The sequence below is a fragment of the Ochotona princeps genome, chromosome 16, assembly GCF_030435755.1.
Source record: "Ochotona princeps isolate mOchPri1 chromosome 16, mOchPri1.hap1, whole genome shotgun sequence".
NCBI lineage: Eukaryota > Metazoa > Chordata > Mammalia > Lagomorpha > Ochotonidae > Ochotona > Ochotona princeps.
In genome coordinates this window covers 42587384-42611237 of record NC_080847.1, presented here as the reverse complement: position 1 = coordinate 42611237, position 23854 = coordinate 42587384, and positions in this window count along the sequence as shown.

Genomic DNA, 23854 nt, shown 5'->3' with positions numbered 1-23854 from the left:
TTATTTAAGATAGTTGTATCGTTACAACATTTGAGTTGATTTGGGGTTGAAGACCACTAGTTTTTAATCTCTTCAGATTGAGGGTGCTATAGCGCTTTCCAGACCTTTCCTACATGTTTTGTAAGCTTATGATGCACTGTGTTTGAGCTATCCCTTGAATGTGATTATTTTACATGATTTTGTATGTTAAAATTGACAAAGATGTCTCAAAGACTTGATTTAGTCTTCAAACATGATGAAACCTGTGTTTTAGTGTTAATGTTAGTCTTAACATACTAGTGTAAAACCACTAATTCTGTGTTCGCTTTGTTACTGAAAAATTTGTCCTAAAGCTGTTCATTTCCTCTTGAAGTCCTTCAGTTTCCAGAGTGTTGGCCCCTGAACTTTTTCTAATGCTGAACCCCGCCACTTGCTCCCCACTTTTTAAAGATGATGCAGTATTTTGTGACCCCTGGTGAAGCACTTCTGTGCCTTCTGAATCAGAGATCACCCTGGTCACTGTCCCCTCATCTTTGTCTTGTGTTTTTCTGGCTCCTCTGGGTGGGGTTCAGGAGAGGCCTGGAATTTGCTCCATTGTGACCTCACTCCCACCCTGGCCTGCTGGGTGAGCTTGGCAGGTGCTTCGTTTCTGTGTCTAAGTCTTTTCTCTGAGAACACTTCAATCCCTCCAAGTAATCGAGGCATAATTATAACTATCACGATGCCACCTCCAAGGACTGGGGTGAAAATTAATGAAGTGCTTCTCACATGCTCTCAAGCACCTTCAGAATAACTTGCTACTTTCTCACAAAGTGGTATTCATCCCCTGCCAGGTGGAAATTAGAGAAGTAATAGGGCAAGGCTTCTCTGAGTGGCCGGTCAACCAGCAACCATCTGCTTCAAAATCATTTGCAGGGATTAGGAGGGGGCATCCTTGTTGAAACACAAATTCCCAGCTGTGTACAGTTCGGTCCTGAGTGAGGTGGGGCTTGGGACCTGGCTGGAATTCCGCCTCCTCCCACCCAGGTGATGCAAATACTGATTGACATTCGATGAAGAGTCAAGAAGTCTTGGTGCAGGAAAATTGAGGGGAGGCCTCAGGCTCTGAAAGGAAGGAGTGTGCCAGGGCTGGTTAAGGACAAACACGGTGAAAGCAGTGAAATTAGCTTGTGTTTAGCACTGCCAACAGTGGAGGAGTCAGCCCACTTGCTCCCCTGGTTTTGTGTGCCTCCCAGCTGGACATTTTAAAGGGAGAAGAAAGCAGTAGGAGGTGGAGGCTGAGTAGAGTCCCAAAAAGGAAGGAGCACACAGGGCTGCCCAGTGCCAAGGCCATTAGCAGCTGGGCCTTCCCCAAAGTGGGGTTCTGTCCTTCCCAGAGCCTAGTTGCTAGTGGCTGTTTGGCCTTCGTGATGACTACTTTTCAAAGGAGGGGCTCCCCTGAGGTCCGAGAGAGCCAGAGTCTCCAGAAAGCCAGCTCATTGTAGTAAGTACTGTGAGGAAGGAGCTGAGGGAGCTGTGCCAGGTGCTGACCGGAACAGGAAAGGAGCTTCCAGGCACTGTAGACCTTCCTCGGACATGACTGCTGGTGTGGTCTTAGGCAGCTAGTTCAGGGTCACGAGCTTGAAAGCCACACCTCCCTCATCTATGTGGTCCTTTTTGCCCACCTGTGAAGCTTACCTCATCATCTGGAACCTGAGAGGGGGCAATGTTGCATTGTTGTGTAACCATTCCCCTCACAAGACCCCAAAAAAGGCCCATGATAGGGTCACGTGGTTCTATCGCTCTTGCATTCCAACTCTTGGCCTCCCCAGTACTTGCTTGCTCTCTGGTTTTCCATGGACAGACTCCAGGGACAGGTATGCCCTGACCATGACCCCTGTGTGTCTGTATTTTTCACCCTCTGTTAGCTGCTTGGGCAAATCAGTGAAGATGTGAATGTTAAGATACTTTTGTTAGAGTCCGGGCTAAAGCCCCTGGACGTCAGGGTGCGAGCTAGTCAACCCCCAGAGAACGACAAAGAGTCCCGCTGGTAATGCAAATAGCAAATAGAGTTTATTGCGCCAGCATGCTGGGGCCAGACTGCACTTGGGGCACACAGGCCAGCCAAGCAGGGTGGTCGGACCTCGAACAGCCCAAGATAGTCACTTATATAGGCCCTTTTGGGCTGGGAAATACATCAAAAGTAACAACCTTAGGCATGTTAATTTTTATGGCCTTCAGGCACAGGCAGCCTGTTCTGTTCCCATACCCATTATCTGTATGGCTCAGCCCATTCTCACACCTTTATCTTCCTCCTGTTCCTGGGACCGGAGAAGAATTGTGCCCTTGCCCCCCTGCACCTGGGTTCACAAAGTTGCAGGACAGCAAAGAACAGATTTATCACTAAAGCGGAATCCTCCCAAAGTCCAGGTGTCTCCTGGCCTAGCAAAGTAGCAGTTTTCTCTACACAAAGGAACCTCACACTGCCCAATAATAACATTTTACCCACACTCTAACACTCTGTGCTTTTAATTTGTGTACTTTCAATAGTTCTAGGAGAGGTGAGGCCTAACAGTAATGGAATATTGATAAAGAAGCCAGGAAAAGGTGCATAATTTATAGCTTTGTAAGTATGTCTAGGTTGTTCACTGCATACCTCTTAGGATAATTTATATTTTGGGGGAAGCTGGAACATAGGTCTTCAGTGTAACAGACAGACTTCACAGTAATAATGACCGTTTGTTGCTCTCAGGATTTTGATTCAGATTGGATTGCTACATGGACTTGTCATTTGCTAATTTCTATTGGGCCCTGCCATCACCAGACTTGGTTAATAAAGGCTTTTTAATACAGCATAAACTTGTCTGGTATGATCTCTCTCGCACTCCACAATAGCTGGGTCATCCTGGGAAGGGTTAATTGTTCTGTGTGGTTCTCGTCTTTGAGTCTGGAAATCACTTATTAAGGTGCACAGCAGGACAGTCTACAAGTTGGTGGACTAGAATGCTATGAGATGGCGAGGGCTGTATTCACACAAAGAGGTGAGGCTGAGGAGGCTTACCATAGCTCTGCAAGCCTCAGTTTCTCCCTTATACCACAGAGACAAATGACTGCAGGTATATCCTCCCCCTCCCCCACCACCCCTCAAGCCTGACATGATTAGCATGCTGGGTGGGACAGACCAAAGGGACAGTGAATGCTGCTGGCTCTGCCAGGGCTGAATGAGACAGGAAGCAAGTAAGAGTTGAGAGAATTCTGAAGCCAACAGACTCACAAGCTGAGCTAGTAGGGGCTGAGGCTTTCTGAGACGTAAAGCAACCCCAAGCTCTGTGTTGGTCTGCATGCTGCTATGGACTGCCCAGGACTGGGTACCTTAGGAACAGTAGCAGTTGATTTGTGTCATGGCTGGTCCTGGGGGCTGGCGAGTCCAAGGGTTGAATCTGGAACCTTGTGCAACCCATCCCGTGGTATGAAGGCAAGGGGATGAGTGAGAGTCAGCAGGAGGCACTCATCACACTGTCCCTAACTGCTCTCATGCCACCTCCAGAGCAGTCTGCCTATGACAGAGGAACACTCTTGATCTGCACTTTGTCCCACTGTGGTCACATGGCAACTGAATTTTGGCATGAGTTCTGAAGAGGAGGAATATTCAAGTATAGTCCTACAGAACTTCCAGGATTAGTTGAAGGAATTACTCTAGAAACTCCCCAAAGCCAATTCCACTGGGTAGTGAACGAAAATAGGAGTTTATTTGTAATAAACAGAGCCATGAGTCAGCAGCTGCCACTCCATCCATCTCCAGCCTCACCGAGGGATCGAGGGATTGAGGGATTGAAGGCAGTGAGTGTTAGTAGGTTACAGTGAGGGTGGGAGGGGTCAGGCTACAAAGAGACTGGCCTTTTTTTGAAACAGTGTATTGCTTTGGAGGTGGCAAAACTGGGCTCTGGTCTGTGGATTTAAGAGTGGATAGGGGGCCCGGCGGCGTGGCCTAGCGGCTAAAGTCCTCGCCTTGAAAGCCCCGGGATCCCATATGGGCGCCGGTTCTAATCCCGGCAGCTCCACTTCCCATCCAGCTCCCTGCTTGTGGCCTGGGAAAGCGGTTGAGGACGGCCCAATGCACTGGGACACTGCACCCGCGTGGGAGACCCGGAAGAGGTTCCAGGTTCCTGGCTTCGGATCAGCGCGCATCGGCCCGTTGCGTTCACTTGGGGAGTGAAACATCGGACGGAAGATCTTCCTCTCTGTCTCTCCTCCTTTGTGTACATCTGGCTGTAATAAAATGAATAAATCTTAAAAAAAAAAAGAGTGGATAGGGTACAACCTTCATCAGGGCCTGTGAGTTTCTACATTGGGAGCATCTTGGGTCTTTGTGATCCAGGATTTTGGCTCTGGCTTGGCCCTGGTGTCATTCCCTTAACTGATGAGTTACTTTTCACAGAGGAACTGCAAGTGGAGGGAGGGCTAAGATAAAGCTTCCATCAAAGGCATCTGGTGGGGCTTGGCTGAAAACAGCAAGCCACCATGGCAGGAAGCAGCTGAGCAACAGGAGCTGTTCCCCTGCTAGAGCACCCTCTCTGTTGCCCTCTTTAGTTGTGGCCATGAAGGCTACTGGAACAGGGAGGACCTTCCATGCCACAGACTTCAAGGCCACAAAGCTTGGAGTGAGGGGTTCCTGGAGGAGAGGCTTTGATGTCCCCTAGTGGGGCCACAGTGGTGCTTGTTCTACCTGGTTCAGTCCTGCTGGTTGGCTGTGAAGCATAGGGAAACTCTGTAGGTTTCCAGGGAAAAAGCAGCTGCTGCCCCACAGTGACAACCGGCCCTAAGGCACTGGCTCTGAGCTTGACGCTGAGCGTGGGCCATCTCCCGTGGGTGGGGGAGTGTGTGCTTGCATGTGAAAGGAGAGCAGACTGATCATGTGTGTCCAGGAGATGGCTAAGCCCTCCCTGGGGGGAGTGCAGTCTTGCACACTCCGGGGATGCTTAGCTTTGGCCGGTGAAATGTGAGTGAAGGGCTGGTGGGATTTCAGGGCACTTTAAATACTGGATCACGGCATGCTGTGGATCTTTTCCCTTTGCCAGTATGCTGCTGGCAGAGACCCCACAGGGTTGTCCCTGCAGCATTAGCCAGCATGAGGGAGGAGCAAGATGGAGGCAGAGAGGAGAGAGAGAGAGAAAGAGGAGAGAGAGAGACAGAGACAGAGAGACACAGAGAGAATGTAAAATGGTAGCCTCCACAGATCCAAACCCGTGCTGCCCTGTGCCAGCACTGCAAACTGTTTTGTAAGGGATCAGACAGGAAACCTATGGATTCTGCAAGCTCTGCGACTTAGCTCTGCATCCAGAGATACTAAATGAACACATGGTCATGGCTGGCTGGCTGGTCAGATTTGATTTCCACAGCAGGCAGGGGACTGAGTTGAGCCCTTGGCCATAATTTGCCAAGCCCTGCTATCAACTGCTGAGATGTGGGGCTTCTGTGTAACCCCTACCACAGGGATCTCAAAGTTAACACACACCAGATCACCTGTGTGGCTTAGCAGGTGCAGGTTGCTGAGCCCTGCCTCGAGGTAGCCTCATGTGGGGACAAATGATACACATTCCTTTTCATGTATTTATTAATATAGTTCTAAAATTTACTTATTTATTCTAAACAAAGTTTTATATAAAGAGGGAAGGCAGAGAGAGGTCTTTAATCTGCTGGCTAACTCCACAGATGGCCACAATGACCAGCACTGGGCTGGCTTAACACCAGGAGCCAGGAGCTTCATCCAAGTCTACCTGGATGAGAACTTAGGCCATCTTTTGCTGCTTTCCCCAGACCAGTAACAGAGAGCTGGATCAGAAGTGGAACGGCTGAGATTCTAACTGTTACCCTTGTGGGATGCTAGCATGGCAGGCAGCCACTTTCCCAACTACACGTCAATGTGGGCACTAAGGGGGCACAATTCTAACTTGTTCCTGGAAGATGCTGATGCCACTGGTTGTATGTAACATTTCTGGCCCTCCTTGAAGTATCACATGTAAATGGCATTAGCATCAGAACAGACCTCAGTGAGTTGTTGTCCTAATTAAGTGAGATAACCCATGGGACTTTCAAGCTCTCAATTGACAATGATCACTGTTGGGTGTGTGTGGGTATAGTCACAAACAATTTTATTGTCACAAAATGAGGAAAAGTAAATGAAAAATGGGCAATGCTTTAGAGGGAAGTTCTTCATTTCAACCAAGAATCAAGGCAGAATTGATTTAAATTGTGCCTAACTGTGACTATTTGCTAGGAGAGGGGCTGCCACCCAGAACAGAGGTGCCCTGCCCTTGTCACGGAGCAGGTGCTCACTAGCTATCTGGCTTCTTTGCGGGCAAGAGAATCAGCATGCTTTGATTTGTTCAGGTAAGCATCAGAAGCAAAGCTCCACCTGTGGTCAGGATGGTCAGGATAGCTTGAGCTGCTGAGACAGTTGAGCCCTGAGGCCCAGGGCATGTGTGTTGGGTGCATATGACAGCATGCTCCAGAATCCAGCCGAGACCTCAACCTGACCTGGGCACGTACGTGACCCGGGCTGACATGGAATGACATGACTGTGTGAAGGATGAATGAAAGGAAATGCTGTGTGTCCAGGAGGAAGCAGCACTCAATCCCCTCCCTTCAAAAGGCTTTCTGCCCTTGACTTTGGGGTGTCAGCAGGTGTGCTGGTTAGGTAGGTAGCTTCTAATTAGCTTCTGGCACCAGTGTGTGGCGTGCATGTTTCTTGGCCTCTCCATGAATTGCTTACTTCTCTGTCAAAGAAGTGAAGCTGAGCGTTCTCCCTGAAGCTGGACATCCTGCAAGGGTGAAAGAGTTCAGGCGATTGGAAGCTGTTGTGCTCCTGTGTGAGTGACCATGACCTTGGTGAAGGAGATTGCCCTTTGCGGGGCACCCTTCACATCCCGGAAGTTGCCCTGCCTTTACAGTCCTTCCCACCATGCTTTTATCTCTCCCTCTTTATAGGTGAAGAAGCTGAGTCCTATAGGTGGTGAGTGACTTTCTCAGTCACACGCCGCACCGTTTGGCACATGGCACAAGAGTGCTTGCTTTGTCACCATTCATCCATCCTCCTCAACTCCCAGCAGGCAGGCAGTTGCTTTGCTGCTGTCTTCTTGAGGGTGTTGATTGGATAGAAGGAGCTGTCAATCAATGAGTGAGTGTGTGCTGCTCCAGTCCCTATGCTCCTGACTTGGGCCCACCATCCTGGGGTAGGGATAATAATTCTGGGGGCTTTTTTCTTCTCTGCCTGAGTTGGGCCTGACCGGCTGCTGTTGGCCATGCTCTACCTCAGGCAGGCTACAGGCACACCCCTGCCCTGCTGAGACAGTATCTGTGTTTCTCCCAGAACAGCTTCTGGGAGACCTCCCCCACCCAGTCCTCACGAGCACCTGGCTTGTGGGTCACATAGGAATGGACAGATCCAGTCCTTAAAGTGAGGCTAAGAGAGGGAAGAAAAGCTGCTGACCTCATGGGTGGCTGGGGGCTTCCCCTCAGGAAGCCAGGGATGAGGAGTCTGCCATGCATGGTCCCAATCTAAAGACTGGTCAGAAGCAAGGAAAAGAGGGTCTTTTGTTGGGAGGGGGCAGGCAATTTATGTTAGTGATTTTATGATTGCCAAGAATATTACAGCCATATTAGGATAAGATGCATCATTTAGCTTCTTCATTTATTTAGAAGTCACTGTTGATAACCCTGTCTTTGAAGCAGCCTGAAGTGCAAGCTGTAAATTGGCAAAGGATATCCTAGCTTCAAATGGCATAGTGGCATTTGCAAACCCTGTGCCTTCGATACACATTTGCTTTGGATGCAATGAGAACTAGGGAAGCTTTGGAAAAGCCATCTGCTCGACTCTCAGTGGCTCATGTTTCTCATTTAGCCTGAAGCTGGGACTTGGGAGCGGGTGTGGGAGTGTGGTGGGCTTCTAACCCCCTTCCATCCACATGCTATGGGAACCGACCTCCTCCCTGCCTTGTTTCCTTGAGGCTCTGAGTCAGGCCACGTGCCTGTGGAATATCTGCTGCTCCCCAATCCCCGAACTGTCATCCATCTTTTGAGTGCTGAGCACAATCCACTGCTTCTTTTCTGTTTTTCCCGTCTCCAATACACTTTACCATATGCGTTCATTCATCTACTCTAAAACTTCTGTTGGCAGCCTGCAGCTGTGGAGCACAGTCCAGGCTCAGGACTGACTAGAGGGTCCCGGTCTTCACTGTAACTTTTCTGTCTTTTCTTCCCCTGAAGTAGCACTTGTGTTGCCCTCTCCACATCCCTTTGTCCTGACCACCTCAGTGCACTCTCTGCTCAGTGTACAGTCCCTTACCTCTCTGCCCAGGGGTTTTCTCTGTTCCTGGAGCCCATGTTTTAGTCCATAGTAGGTGCTAAGGAATTCTCATCTCGTCCTGCAAGCAGTAGACCTCAGGTCATGGGGATAAATATCACAGTTCCCTCGCCTTGCCATTGCAGTTCTACATTAGCTTTTGATGTTTCCTTGGAAGCATTAAGCTCCGTTGTCCACAGAAGCCCTGGCTTGTTATGTAACATTTACTTGTTGCCTTCCCTTCCTTGGCACTCTATCCTAATGCCCTACTAACAACGTCTCCTGGAATTCAATTCTCAAATCTACTTGGTTCTGGATCTTTGTGTCTGGGTTGGCTTCTGGTAAAATCAAAGCTAAAACAAAGTGCCAGATGCTGGTAGCTTCAGGAAGCAGGTGCTTTTGGCTCACAGTTCTAGAAGTGAGATTAAATTGCCAACTGTTCTGCTGATGGCGCTGGGAAGAATCCCGCCTTGCCTCTGCTACCCGCTGGCATTTGCCAGCAATCTTTGGCATCAGTTGTGTCACGAAGGAGGTCACTCCTCTCACGGCCATATTTTTCTTATGGTTCTTCACTTCATTTTTCCCGTGTGTCTGTCTGTCTTGGTGTCCACACTTTTTTCCTCTGGGTAAGGATTGGGGTAGACCCCAAAGATCTCATTGTAACTTATTTTCTCCATGGAGGCAATTTCCAAGTGAGGTCACACATGTCGAGGTACTAGGTGCAGAATTTCCACATGTCTGTATTCAACCCTCCTCTTCTGTTTGTGTCTAGGCTGCTAACATCTGCCTTTTTCTGTTTCACCATTCCAATGTAATAATCTTGTTCTCATAACTCCCTCTAAGAGACATGGACAAGCCAGCTTCTCCCACACCTCCATCGCACATGGAGAAGCTTCTCAACAGAACCTTACCTGTCTGGGCTGCTTGTGTGCATCATGGTCCTGAGAGCATGTCCAGAGATGACACACCTGTGCCCACAGTAATGACAGGTACGGGGCATCCTGGGAGTGCTTGTTGAATGTGGTCATTGAACTCAATATAAGAAAATGCTCAGGGAATAGATTATCTTAAACTAGTTTTGCAATTAACTTGGGCATTGGCTTCCTTTTTGAAAATTATTGGCATTCTTTCTAGAAGATGCAATTCTACATTTTTGTCTTGGGAAATTTCAAGTTCAGACCTTTCATGATGTTCTGGATTAATGAGTGTGGTTCTTACTCTGCAGGTAGCAAATACAGGAGCAGGTGCCTGGGAGTATCTGCGGAGGGACAGACTCCACATGCCTGTTTTTTCAGGCCTTGTATCACTGACATTGTTCCCCATTAGCTGCAACTTTCTTCTAAATTTCAGTGTTAGAGGAAGGTGATTGTGGTGCCTGATCACAGAATGAAGCTCTGGGACATAGCTTTGGGTCACTCCAGGATTACATCTCAAAATAAACACACACAGCAAGTGTGAATATTCTTACAAAAAGTTCATGGGAAATGCATAGTTTCTAAGCTTTTAAAACTTATTTGCAAATAAGTATTAAAGAGAGGGCACACACATACACACAATCTCTCATCTGTAGGTTAACTCCCTAAATATACGCAACACTGAGGCCAAAGCAAGCATGTAGAAACTCCTTTTGGATCTGTCACGTAGGTGGGACTCAACCACTTGGACCATCATCTGCCATTTCCCAGGCACACTGGCAGGAGCTGAAAGTGTGAAATAGCCTAGACTTGGAACAGCAGTCTGATATGGATACAAAAAGTAGCTTAATCAATTATTCATAACATCCTCTTCAAATAAACTAAATTTTTTCTTTTTTCAAATCAAATATGTTTTTTGCTCAAGTTTTCCATTAAGTGACTCTTAACAATTCTATTTCTGGAGTGCAAACTTGACCATTGTTGGAATGTTTAAAAGCAAGTATAACTTACTTGAATGTTTAGTGGAAGAGTTTTTCTGTGCTTTCTTTTAAAAAATTTTACTTACCTTAATATTTATTATTTTTAAATTTAATTAATATTGTCCACTGAGAGACATGGGCAAGACGGCTTCTCCCACTTGGTTGTAAGAGGGCACAAATGGGCTCACTTGGCACAGCCCCAGCGCTGACAATGTTTGTATCCAATTTTGCAGAGTGTAATGACAGAAGAAGGAGGATAAGAAGAAAAACATGTCTTTCTCCGGAACAGACTGTGCTGAAAGAATGGACCTTTTCCCCATCCTAACAAACCTGGGTCTCTGGCAGTGAGAAAGGCTGCTGGATCGTATGTGGGTAGTGTGCATGGCAGGTATTGAGAGTTGAGCCTACTTACCACTTGCTCTACGCCAGTGACACTCATATTCCTGTAAAGGACTTGACAAGGTAGACATTATTCTCCCATTTTAGCTAAGAGGGAACTCGGGCCCCTGGGGTTCAGTGGCATGTTTAGCACTGCATGGAGAATGAAGTTGGCAAATGCAGCAGAAGTAGGTGGCAGCAGTGTCTGAGGGAAGGCACAGACTCCACAGCAGACCTCAGCACAGGTTGCCTGGCCTCTCAGCCCCTGTTGAATACATTCACTGCCTGATTCAGGCAGCTATGCACAGAGTTGTACTGGACCCATATGCAAAGCTCTCATTTGAATTCCATAGCTGATGTCCTCAACAGCAAGCAAATTTCATAAGCCCATGGCTGCCAGCAGAGAGCACATGAAATCAAGAAGGAACAGTCAAATCGGGGACGCAGAGACTTGCACTCCTCACACTGCCTCATCTCAGGGAATATAAATGACATCCAGAAAACAGTATCTTCTCTGTGCCTCTCTTTCCATCACCTGGTGCTCTGCCTTGGATAAATAATTTACTCTCCAGCGAAGAGAATCAAATTTGATTTATAAGCCATAGTTTAGAAATATAAGACAAACTTGCAAAAACATGCCAATATAAATCCCGGCCATCCCAGGGGTGTTTATCGTTTTATGCATATGGAGAAAAAGGGAAACAGAAAGTGAAGCCTTTTTAATCTGTGTTCATTGGAAAGTGCTTTTGAACTACTGGCATTCAGGACCCCGCGGGGAGGCGGGAATAGCTCTGAGCCACAGAAGGCCAAGTTTCCTTCAAATTTTTTTCTGCCTCCATGCATTTTCCTGGTCTTTCTTGTGCCTCCATCTGTCCTGAACCTTTCTTTGTTTACTTCCTATGTAATCCTTCAAAGCCCAGGTCAGATGCCACCCCTGGGTTACTAATGGGTCTTTCAGATTCAACACTCTGCTCACTGTCCTTGGAATCCTCCTTCTTGTCCTGTACCTTGCATGCACCATGCAGTCTCCACTGTGGATTTGAGGCCATGTAGCCTCAACACTCTGCCTTTATGGTGTGTTCAGAGAAGGCTACCTGCCCAGCTCTAGCTGGCTCAGCCACAAGGCTGGCGCCTTTGCTGACTCCGACTCACCTGCTGAGTTAGATAAGAATCGCCAGTCAGGGAGGAGAGAGATCAAGCGTTGTTCCAGGAGTCCCTTGGTGGGGAAGAGGGCAGTGACCAATCAGATCTGTGGAAATAAATAAAGACCATCCAAATGAGAATAAACCAAGGCTATTTATTCTGAGCTTGTTATAGCAAGGGAATCAGCCACTGTCACTTGCATTTTGGCAGAGATTCAAAGGCAGGAGAGGGAAAGCTTTTTATAATGGAAAAAGGGAAGACTTCAGGTACACTCTGACTAGAGGCTGGTAGCAGGAGGTGTGTCCTGTGTGATTGATCAGGGTGCATTTGGGGCTTTTCATCCAGTAGATCCTAAATTGGAAGTGGGGACAAAAAATGAGAAGAACTGTCAATTATTGGTCAAATCCTGCTGTTTGTGGTGGTTTATTATGGGAGTTATTGTTGATTTTCTGGATTGGATGTCACGAACAGTGTCTGACTTCCTTCAGGTCTGGCTAACAGGACATTGGCTTCCTGGGGTGCTTTCTGAATAGAATGTAGGGATTTCTTGAACCGGCGGCTACACACTGGGGGACAGTGTTCTCTTTTGTATATGTTCTGATCATTGTCTGTTTGCAAATCTAGTCTCTCAGATCAATGCTTTATCCATTTTCTTTGTGCTAGGACATTAGGGTGGGCCAAGGGAGCCCAGACTCATAGAAGAACATTGGCCCATCTAAGGACCAATATGCAGGTTATTGCATAGATCACAAAGGACATGGACACAGAGTCAGGCCAGCAGGCAGCATGGACAATAAATAAGCTAGAGCCTGGAAGGTGATCCTATTGGTCCAGCCCAGGGAGAGACGAGGAATCATCCCACAATGCCAAGGAGAGCACTTTCACAAGCACTTACCCATCTCTCAATGCCTCTCTTGGCCAACTTGCCTGCTAGCATGCAGGGAGGACACTGGCAGTGCTGCTTCCCTTCTGTGTATCTCCTTCCTTTGAAGGCAATGCTGCAGGGAGGGGTCCTAAGAGAGGACAAAAGGGTAGTGGTTCTCATACTGGTAGTGGGTTCCCATACTGTGTTCAGACCACTTTACCCTGCAAATACCCTTACATTTGAGTGGATACCCATTGTTTTTCCTGCCCAGCATCCATTCCCTTCTCTTTTGGAAACAGAATCCATTTTTTCCTTCAGTCTGAGAAGAGGGATGGATGACAGGAAGGAAGAAGAGAGAAAGTGAGTGAATAAGAGGGGAGCGGGGAGAGAGACTGAGCTACATTCCAGTATTTTGGGGCGAGTGAGAAATGCAGACTTGTGCAATCTGTGTTTCGTACTCTTGGCCACAGTGACTGGCTCAGAGACTACATGTGACTGAAAGCAATCCAACCACAACAGAGCCTGGGAAATTGGCAGGAATAGCTAGGTAAGATGACTTTCCATCATTGGCATTATAAGCTAGCAATATTTAAACCTGATGCTCCTGGAAGCCACCAACTACAAGAGGAAACTGAGTTAACACATAGGTGGTACACAGTATTCTTGTGAGAGCTCCTGGGTGCACCTTTGTCTGAGATCCCCCTTGTCCTGACTTTTTAGTTTGGAGAAGCAACATCGATTCTATTCAGAAGAAGACATTTCCAGTTGAGTTTCTACAGTTTTCTGCTATAAGAATCCTGACTCATACACTTGCGTTTGGGTAAAACAATGGCACAGAATTCTATCCTTATCCCATCTGAGGCTGTACCTTCCTTGAAGACCCCACCACCCCTTTCTTACTCTTTCCTACTCTGTCCTACAGGCATTGCTGGTGAGCAGTGGGTACCCATCATTGGGAGAGGCTATGTGAGGACTTGATCACTTCCTGGCAGGGATGTGATGTGGGAAGATGGTTTTATGAACTCCAGTTTTTCTTCCCCCTGAATCTTAACCTTTGTATCAATATCTCTATGTGGACCTCCTCAGTCTCTCAGGTGCAGTAACAGTGACCAATCCTAAGTGCTGAAAGTCAACATTTTACCCTGTATCAAGTATTGTTCTAAGCACTTTCATTTTTTGTGTTGGGAGGCGGTGGCTCCCCTCCCCTGCTTCTAGAGGATTAGTGACTTCCTCAAGGCTACACAGGTTGGAGGCAGTGATGTACCTTCTGGGCTGTGTGCGTCTGAGCTCTGGTGCACCACACTTGCTCTCATTGGCTTTCACCTCCTAGGCATACATCTGCCTGATATCCGTGCCCCTTGGATTCTCTGCCCACTCAGTCCTCAACCCCTGTGTCTTGTTGGCTGGAAACTGGGCCTTAATGGAAGAAGATGGTGAGGCCTGAGGAGGAAGACCAGTGGTGTATGAAACAGCAGCGAGGAGGGTGAGGGCTGAGTATGGGGGCAAGAGAGAGAAGGTCTTTCTCCTAAAGGGGAGATCCTGGAGGTCTGGGACCCTTAGAGATACAGGAGAGGAGGTGGGTCATGTGGGAGCAGGAAGTCTGTGTGTTTGCTGGGCTGGATTCACAGGGGAGAAGAATTTAAATTGTTGTTATAAGTTAGCTTTTGGCAAAGACTGGGACTGTGTAGAGTGGGCTGCATGGATCAGGAATCTGAAATCTGTTTATTTCATCCACTACCCTCCCCTCACACTTACCTCTCCACCTACCACCCATCTATCCATCCATTAGCTCACTCATTAACTTATTTAGCCATATATCCACCCACTCATCCACTTAATTATCTATCCATCCACCTGCCCATTAATTCATTAACTCATCCTCCCTGCCTCCCTGTATCCATACCTCCCTTCCTCTCCAGGCTCTAGAGTTCCACCTCTGCAAGTTAATGTGAGCATTTTACCAGTAAAAAAGTGGTAACATTGCAAGGGGAATAAAAATGGAGGCAGAGGAGCCTCCAAATATTCTCTCCAACTTGTGAGGGGCCAGCTTTGGGGGAAATGACTGGACAATCTCTCTTGGCTTTTGGTCATTTCCCAGTCTGGCTGGAATCAGGGTCTTCCCTAATTGTGTGCTGTGCGATGCTGAGGGCTGCCCCAGCTAGAGGAGACATTAGTTATTTATAGAAGATTCTATCAGGAATCTGAGTTTTCTACACTCAGAGATGATGCCCTGTGCTTTCCAGGAGCAATTATACTAATGGGATGAGAGGCCTCTTCCACTGGATAAAACCTGTCAGGAGCCATGTACTATAGCCACACTGAAGCCATTTTGAATATAGACCTATGGGACAGTGGAAAATCCCCGGTTGGCTAGATGCTTGGGAAAGAGGTTATGAAACTAATCACACGCTTAGCTTCAATTGTTTCTAACAACTGTTTTAGAATGTGATTTATGCTGTACTTACCGACATCTTGTTACTGATTACCTATGCTATTGTTGATATGTTGGTTACTATTGTTGATATGGTGGTTGCTCAAGAACAATCGGTCTTGAGACCATGGCCTGCGTCCCAGTTTCTCCTTCCCTCCCTGAGCCTTAGTTACTGAAGAATATAAAAACCCTCAGTTGAAATCAATAAACTGACAGCTTGATCAGACCTACTGTCTTGCTGTCCATTCTTTGTGTCTCTTGTCCAGTCATTCTCTCCTAGGTGGCTGCGACCCCGTTGACTGTCCTGCTGGACGGGGCAAAAACCAACTCCACGGTTAGAGCCAGGGGTCAGTTCCTTTTCTATCTGCTGGATGTGAAGGGAGACGGCTTCATGCTCATGGTCAGAGAAGCAATAGGCTTCCAAATGGGCCTGCCTGCACAGACTCATTGCTTTCAGAGACAGTCTTGGCTGGAAGTTCCCTAGAATGATAGATCTGTGGCAGGGCCAGTCACAGTCAAGCTGGTTTCAGTGCTAAGTAAATGCTTGATGTCTTGAACCAAGCGAAGTTCTATGATTTGGTTCCTTGAAATGATATTTAAATAACAGTAATCTCCAAGGCAAAGCAACAAAAGCTGATTGTGAAAATGGCTCTGACACAGGCTACTAGAAAGTTACAACTGAGAGAGATCTGGAGAGAGTCTGTGGTTCTAAGCAAAACTCTTCCCCTCCATGAACTATGTTCTTAGATGTGAAGTGGGACAATAAGAGCTTCCTTTATGTGGCTTTAGCAGAAGTGTGCAAGAGTGTGCTGATTTAGGCACACAGCTTTCTGTGTCTAGTTCTGATGCCAGGACTTCCCATGTAAGGCTTGTGTTCCAGCATACTTGTGTACAAACCCACTGATGGCTTTACCTAATCTCTAGTGAGGTAAATAAAACATAGCAGGCTCCAGGCAAAGCAATCTTGTGTCGTTTGGATCAAGTTTTCTGTGCTGCCATGCTCATCTCTAAATGCCTGTATTATTTCTACCTAGCACACAGCACTCAGAATCCAGCCTCCTCTCATCCTGTTCATCAACATGCCTTGGCCCACACACATAAGCAGCACCTGTCATAGCCCAGAGTCCTGCCAGTCACGCGTGAAGGTACAGTGTGGTTCCCAACGATAGAGGAGCTATTGCCCACTGCTGATTGTTTGCCCTGTGTAATCTGGTCAGACATGGGTCTCCGTGGCTGTGAAATGTAGCACAGGGGGTTCAGAATCTGAAAGCAAGACTCCTCAGCTCTGTATTCTCACAGCCAGGCCTAAGGCCCCTAGGAAGGCCTGCCCTTCTTCCGGCCACCAGAGTTGAGGGAATCTGATGGACTAGATTGTTTTTGGAGGTACAAGCTTCATAAGCTGGGGACAGATTAAAATACCAGGGTTCTGTTTCAAAGGAGGAGGTAGGAGCACTCTGCATGCCTTGTGCATGTAGCTGCGGAGACCCATGCAGGTAGGGCAGATGGCCGTGTTGGCATCCTTTGTTAACTAGTGTTGACAGGTGACTATGAAAGAAGATCAAAGGGCTGAAGGTAGACTGTGCAAAACATCAGATAAAAGCAAGAGCAGGTAAGAAGGCTAGCCTTGTGGAGCAGACATGCCGACAGGTTCAGTGCACTCACGAAGATCTCAAGATTGGGCCCGGCATGGTAGCCTAAGTAGCTAAAGTCCTTGTCTTGCATGTGTCGGTATTCCATATGGGTGTTGGTTCATATCCCAGCTGTTCCACTTCCCTTCAGCTCCCTACTTGTGGCCTGGGAAAGCAGTCAAGGACAGCCCAAAACCTTGGGACCCTGCACCTATGTGGGAGACTTGGAAGAAGCTCCTGGCTCCTGGCTTCAGATGGGCTTAGCTCCGGCCATTGTGGCCACTTGGGGAGTGAACCAGCAGATGGAAGATCCTTCTCTCTGTCTCTCCTTTTGTGCAAATCTAACTTTCTAAGAAAAACAAATCAATCTTTTTAAAAACAAAAGGTTCTCAAGATTGTCCTGGTAGCAGGTGTTACACACATGGGGACCTGAAAGCTCCAGGAGGTGTACTTGGTGCTTGAGATCACCCATCCAGACTCTTAACCCTGAGTCCCTGGTTCCAAGGTGGCATCTTCACTGTTCACTGGCCTCCTTCTGTTTTTCTTGGAGGTGAGGCCTGAGCTTCTGGGAACTCTAATTTCCACAGGGCCAGTTGGATTTCTGTCTATGTGGAGTATTCCCTCAAAGGTGTCCCCAATCTGGAAGAGACTGCTGGCTGCTAGTGCATCTTCCAATTATGCCAGTACATCTCTCATAAATCCCCCTCAGTGGAAGGGGGCCATGTTTTCTTTGTTTGGATCTAAATCCTGCTGCTCTATTGATTACTATAATTCAGCCCTAATTGGAGTTCTGCAAAGCACATGCACAGATGACAGCAAGCCTCCAGGCAGCACAGCATCCATTATTAATACGATGGAGCTGCCCTTCACCCCACTCTCTGCCTTTACCTCGGGGAGCTTAGACCTGTCCAGAGTGTGCTTTTCCTATGAATTTGTCTTTTCAAAATATTTGTTTCCTCTCAGAGCAGAAAAGAGGTGTGAATCACACACCTAGTATACCTTCCTTCCATTGCTTCTCTGCTGGCCCAGGGAGCCTTCATGCAGTCCATTTTCTGGTTTTGGCAATCAGGGGAACTCTTGGGCCTCCTCCACACTAAGAGATTGGACTTGGTGAATGGCGGGACTATTGGGGAGCCCAGACAAGGTTAGGAACTTCCCAGGCTTCAGAGAAGCAGGTGGGACAGGGACCCAGAGTTTATACTTGGCCATTGATGACAGGGGCCTAGAAAGAAACAGTCATGTTGGGCCAAATACTTGAGACAATGAAGTTGTGATAAGGAATGGAGCTGTGTTCCATAGGCTGCAACACAATGGATTCAAGTTATAAGGACGTGCATGGGTAGCCTCACTGCCTAAGAGCTGGGAGACAAGCAAAGGGTTTCACAGCCCGCTGCAGAGGGAAAATGTCAGTGCACACATTCCACCACTGCAGTTGGGAGCTTGCTTGGAGGGCAGCTATTCTGGTTGTTGGAGTCTGGACCAACTGAATGCCTTTCTATGTGGGAGTGAGCCCACAGGGTGTTGGAGTCAAGAGGAGCCCTACAATGGCCATGTCCAGCCACTCCACTTTGAGTGGATCAAAATGAAGTCTGAATGACGGAAAGATGTAGCCCTGGCTGACACTTTATTCTTCCAGTTGTGTGCTCTCCTTCCCTACTCACATAGAGAAACTCAGGAGGCCACTATGGATCTGAACCAACAACAATGGGATAACTATAGGAGCTGCTCATTCCTGAAAGAGGACAGGGATAGACCCGACCTGGATATGGACTGAGCCAAGCACCTTCCCTGGGGGCTGATTTTTCCAAAGCTGAGTTACTCACTCTTCATTAACAGTGGCTGGTGGGAGAGCACATGCCCACTTGGCATGCTGCTCTCAAGCTCTCTGTTAATGGAGAGATTTTAGCTACTGACATGCTCTGGCAGCATTGAGGACCTAAGTGAGGTGAGATGGACAAAACCCCTGGCTCCTGTAGCTCACATCAGAGAGGGGAAGACATGCCATGAAGTCAGCACAGACAGACAAGGTTTCAGAGAGCCTGCAGATCGGGATCCAGCCATGCTGGGACACATGGCAGGGAGTGCCAGGGAGGAGGGGCTCCGCTGAGACTTCTTTGCATGTTGGGAACGTTAACATCCCCTGTATTGTCAGCTCTCTGCTAGAACAGGTTGGCTGCAAGGGCCGGCACACAGCCCTTGATTTGGAATCAAGGGTTAGACATATCCACCAGCCAGTCATATTAGGTATTTCTCTCCTCTTTGTCCTTCTCTCTCTCTTTTCCTGTCTGGTTTCCTCTCACCTATTTCAGAAATTCTTCTGCAGAGGACACAAGTGACCTGGATAAGCAGGGACCAATGCTTGTGCCTGTCTTCTGTCTTCAGGGACTGTGTTGTGGGGGAAGATGTGATGGAGGGAAGGAGATGCAAGTGCTGGTGCCAAGAGAAACAAGGACTGAGACCCACCTCTGCGCAATACTGAGAATAGCTATCCTCAGGGACCTTCCTGGGGGACTGTGAGCTGCTACGTGCCTACTGCGACAAGCAGCTCATCGTGCCCATCTGTTCCCTGTCTTCTGCTAGGAGACAGGGTGGCTGTCTTCTAAATCTGCTCTGCCAGGCCCCTGGTTGCTGCAGGAGGACCTGGAAGGAGTTGGCTCTCTCTCTACACTTTTCTCCTCTTTCTGTCCATGCTCCTCCATAGTGCAAGGCTGCCAGGACCTGGGATCCAAGTTGAAACGTGGGTTCCAATCTCAGGGCAAAATGGTGTGGATGGTGGGACCTGAACCAACCTGGGCATATAGGTGGCCACGTGGGTGGTGTACACATGAACTATGCAGCCCTTTGTCTTCCTCCCATGCATGCCCCTGCAACTAGCTTCTAGTGATGTGGATCCTCATGGATACTGACCCTGTGGTCCCATCCATTCTTCTGGTACAACATTTCGACCATTTGTTCAAAAGTTGAGCCTCTGCTCCCTCCTAATGTGATTCTCTCAGGGACTGGCAGAGCTGTGGCTGGAGAGAGAGAGGGAGAGCAGGGAGGACTGTGTCACTGTCCCTCACCATGATGCCTCACCTCCCTTCTGCAGCCTCACTCCTCTTCCCCTCCACACATCCTGGCCCAGGACTGCAGGCCGGTCAGCTCTGCTTTCTAAAGGCCTCTTGGATTCTGGTGCAGACCATGGAGCCACAGTTCCTGGCTAAATACACAGCCAGTCACAGCTCCCTGTGTCCCCTTGGGTAGTTTCTATTAGCCTTTCTGTGCCTCCATTTACCCAACTGGAAAATAGGGTTGTCTATGTATGGCTTGTTGTGGGGATGATGGTGAGGGCAGGTAAAGTCTACAGGACAGTGTCTGGCAGTGTGTGCAGCTGTGTGTCAGCTGGTGTCATCACACCCCCTCTCATTTCTGTCGTTGCTGCCCCGCCTTCTCTTCTTTTACTTGGATTATTGCAATAGCCTCTCAGCAGGCCACCCTCCCATCCCATGTCTGTCACTTCCTTCCAGCTCATCATTCTTGCTGCCTCCAGAGACTCCAGATGCTCACCCTACCACTGTACTTGCTCTATGTGCCTTCAGGACAAAACCCATATCTGGATCCTTTCACATCTCTTCCACTCCAGTGCCAACTCATCATGTGCTCACTGTCCTGGTCTGGACCATTGATTCTTCGCACAGCGGCTTGCACTTCCACAATCTGTCCTTCCTCTTGTGGGTCCCCCTGTTCAGGGCATCCTTCCCTGGTTGGCAGGTGACTATCTAGGCATGCGTAAGGGCAGACTCAATGTCACTTCCTCTCTGAAGTCTGTTCTGTCTGTTCTTGTTACCATGAGACATCATAGAAGGCTGGGAATAATACTACATGTGAAAAAGCTTTCAAGGATTAAACACCATTTAAATAGATGTATTACTTGAGAGAGAGAGAGAGAAAAATATCTTCCATTTGCCAATTTGCTCTCCAAAGAGCTGCAACAGCTGCAGCGGAGCCAGGCCAGAGCTAGGAGTCAGAACTCTGAGCAGGTCTCCCACCCAGGTGAGAGAGGCCCAAGCATTTGGGTCAACTTCCACTGTCTTCCTCGAAGTATTAACAGGGAACTGGATATTGGAAGCAGAGCAACTGGGACTCCAACCAGCATCAGATACAGGATAATGACAAGTGGTGACTTACCCCATTGAGCTACAATACCAGCTCTGGTTAAAGACCACTGGAAATCAATTTGTTTCAATTAAAAGCTAGGCTCTTGTATCTATGATTTGTGCATCCTTAGTGTAGTTACTTAACATCCCTGTTTCCTCATCTGCATAATGGAAATAGCAACAAATAAATTTCCTTTTTTCTTTCCCTCATCTTTATTGGGATATGATAAAAACTGTGTGTTGAAGATATACAATATAAGGTTTTGACATAAATATACATTGTGAAACAATCACCGCAATCTCATTAATGAACATATTTATTACCTCGCATAGCTACCTTGTGGTGGGGGAGCACTTAACATGTATCCTCTCGTCAGATTTCACACTTACAGGACGCCATAGTCACACTCTGCACTTGCTCACCGTGCAGACTGGAACTTTGTACCCTTTGCCCAATCATATCTTTCCATTTCCCCGTCTTCCCTACTCATGGTAGCCACCATCCTGCTCTCTGCTTCTGTGAGTCTGGCTTTAGTAGATTCCATACATGAAGGATATTAATACAGTGTTTGTCTTTCTTTTTTAAGATTTATTTTTATGTATTTGAAAGGCAGAGTTACAGAGACAGGAAGAGAGAGAGCGAGAGAGAGCGAGCGAGCCAGTCTTTCATTCAGTGCTTCACTCCTCAAATGGCCTCAATGACTAGGGCTGAGCGAGACAGGAGCAGGAGTTTGGAACTCCTTCTGTCTCCCACATGGGTGCAAGCGAGCCCTTGGGCTATCCTTCCATTTCTTCCCCAGGTGCATTGGTAGGGAGCTAGATCAGAAGTAGAGCATCAGATCTTGAATGGCACCTATGAGGCATCTGATGTTTCACTTGTGTTTAATTGAGGTTTAACTGTGTGTCAGGTTGAGGTTTAACTTGCTATACCACAATGCCAGCCCCCCAGTAACTTGCCCTGTTTTACTTAGCGTGTTGCCCTGTCCATCCATGTTGTCTCAAATGTCAGAATTTCTTTCTTATGTATGGACATATAACATGGTGCCATGTATAAGCTACATTTGCTTTTTCTATTATCTACTGATGGACATGGTGCTTGTTTCCATTTCTTGGCTATTGTAAATACTGTTCAATGAACATGGGAGTGTAGGTAACTCATCAACATCCTCGCTTCATTTCCTTTGGCTATAAACCTAGAAGCACAATCGCTGGATCAAAAGGTATTTCTATTGTTCATTTTTTTCAGGACCTCAATACTCTTTGCTATAATGGCCATAACAATTTGCATTCCTATCCACATTCTACAAGGATTCCTTTTTCTCCACAAACTCATCAACACTGCTCTATTTTTTCTTTGGATAATAGTCTTTCTAACAAATGTGAGATGATATTTCATTGTGGTTTCCATTTGCATTTCTCTGATGACTAATGATGTTGAGCATTTTTTCATACAACTCTTAGCCATTTTGCATGTCTTCTTTTGAGAAATGTCAATTCAGGCCCTTTGCCCATTTTAAAATTGGATTTAAAAACCTTTTATGCTATCGAGTTGTATGAATTCCTTATATACTTTGGATGTTAACCCATTACGAAACAGATGGTTTGCAAATGTTCCCTACTGTTCCATAGGGTGCCTGTTCATGCTGTTGATTGTGCTTTTTATTTATTATTATTATTATTATTATTTCATGATATAGTTCCATAGGTCCTGAGATTTCCCCTATCTTCTTCCTAAACCCCCCACCGCACACACACTGAGCTCTCTCATATCATTACACCAGCACAGTTCCTCATAAACAGCCATAAGCCCATCATTGCAGGCATGGACAATGGCAGAGTCCAGCACCCTATTGTCAAGACACATGGAACAGCTTCACTGGGACTCCATCCTTGAAGTAAAGGATGTAGAGATGCACACTGCACTGCATCCTCACATCTGAACATGTCAGTCTCCATTACACAGGAACTATAAATCCCCTTAGATGAAAAGCCACAGCAAAATCAACAACAGGAAGAAAAAAAAATTACAATGTCACGAAGTTAAACAACATGCCACTAGATATGATAGTTTCCATTACACAGTTAATATACATCCCCTTAGATGAAAAGCCACGGAACGAAATCAACAACAGAACGAAAAAAAAAAGAAATTTACAACACCATGAAGTTAAATAACATGCTAGTGAATGGCTAATGTATTGCTGAAGAAATGAAAAAGAAAGTCAAGAACCTTCTTGAAAAAAATGATGCTACTGTATGATCTATGAGTCATCGAAGAATTTATTGGGAAAAAAAGTGTTTTGAAGAAATGAAACTAAAAACAAAAACACCAAAATCTATGCGATACAGTTTCCATTGATCTTTGTTGGTGAGATATATCCTCTGTATGGAACAAATAGTTGGATTTTGTGATGTTTCACTGGCGAGTTTAAGCCATTTATATTCAGAGCTATTATAAATAGGTGGTAATTTGGTCTTGTCTTTTAATTTCTATTAGTATTATCATTATTTTTTAAATTGTTGATGACCTTTACATACTTGATTAGGGTACAAAGGGTTAAGTTCTTGAGGAAAGTGGGTAAGAATATTGTTTCCACATTCTCTTTTTCCATTGCTATATCTGTGGGAAGACAGGAGATAGAGGGAGAAGCCACACCCAGCCTCCCAACCATCCCAGGGTCCCAGATGTGGGGCATGCTCTGAGAGCACTGCTCAAGTGGTTTTGATAGTCCAACAGTTCTGAATTGCTGCCATTCTCACCGCTCCAAGCACAATGAAATCTCTCTAGAATCTACTGGCTGAGAGTCCATTTTAGAGTCTCCATTTGCCCAGTTATTCACTGCCAACACTTGGCTGGAATAGTTGATTAATTTGTTCTGTCTTCCATCCTCTGTTATGGTACCAGGTGTCCTCTGCAGGTTCTAATGTACTGTTGTATCCTCCATGTGCAACTGGCTGTGCTTTCCACGGTTTTGTCTAAGCCACTGAGGAGGCCCAGCTCTGACTCATGCACACCATGATTGGACCATGGACCCTGCAATTTTCTCCATGGTCGAAGTTCTGGGTCCAAGCGGTTCAGT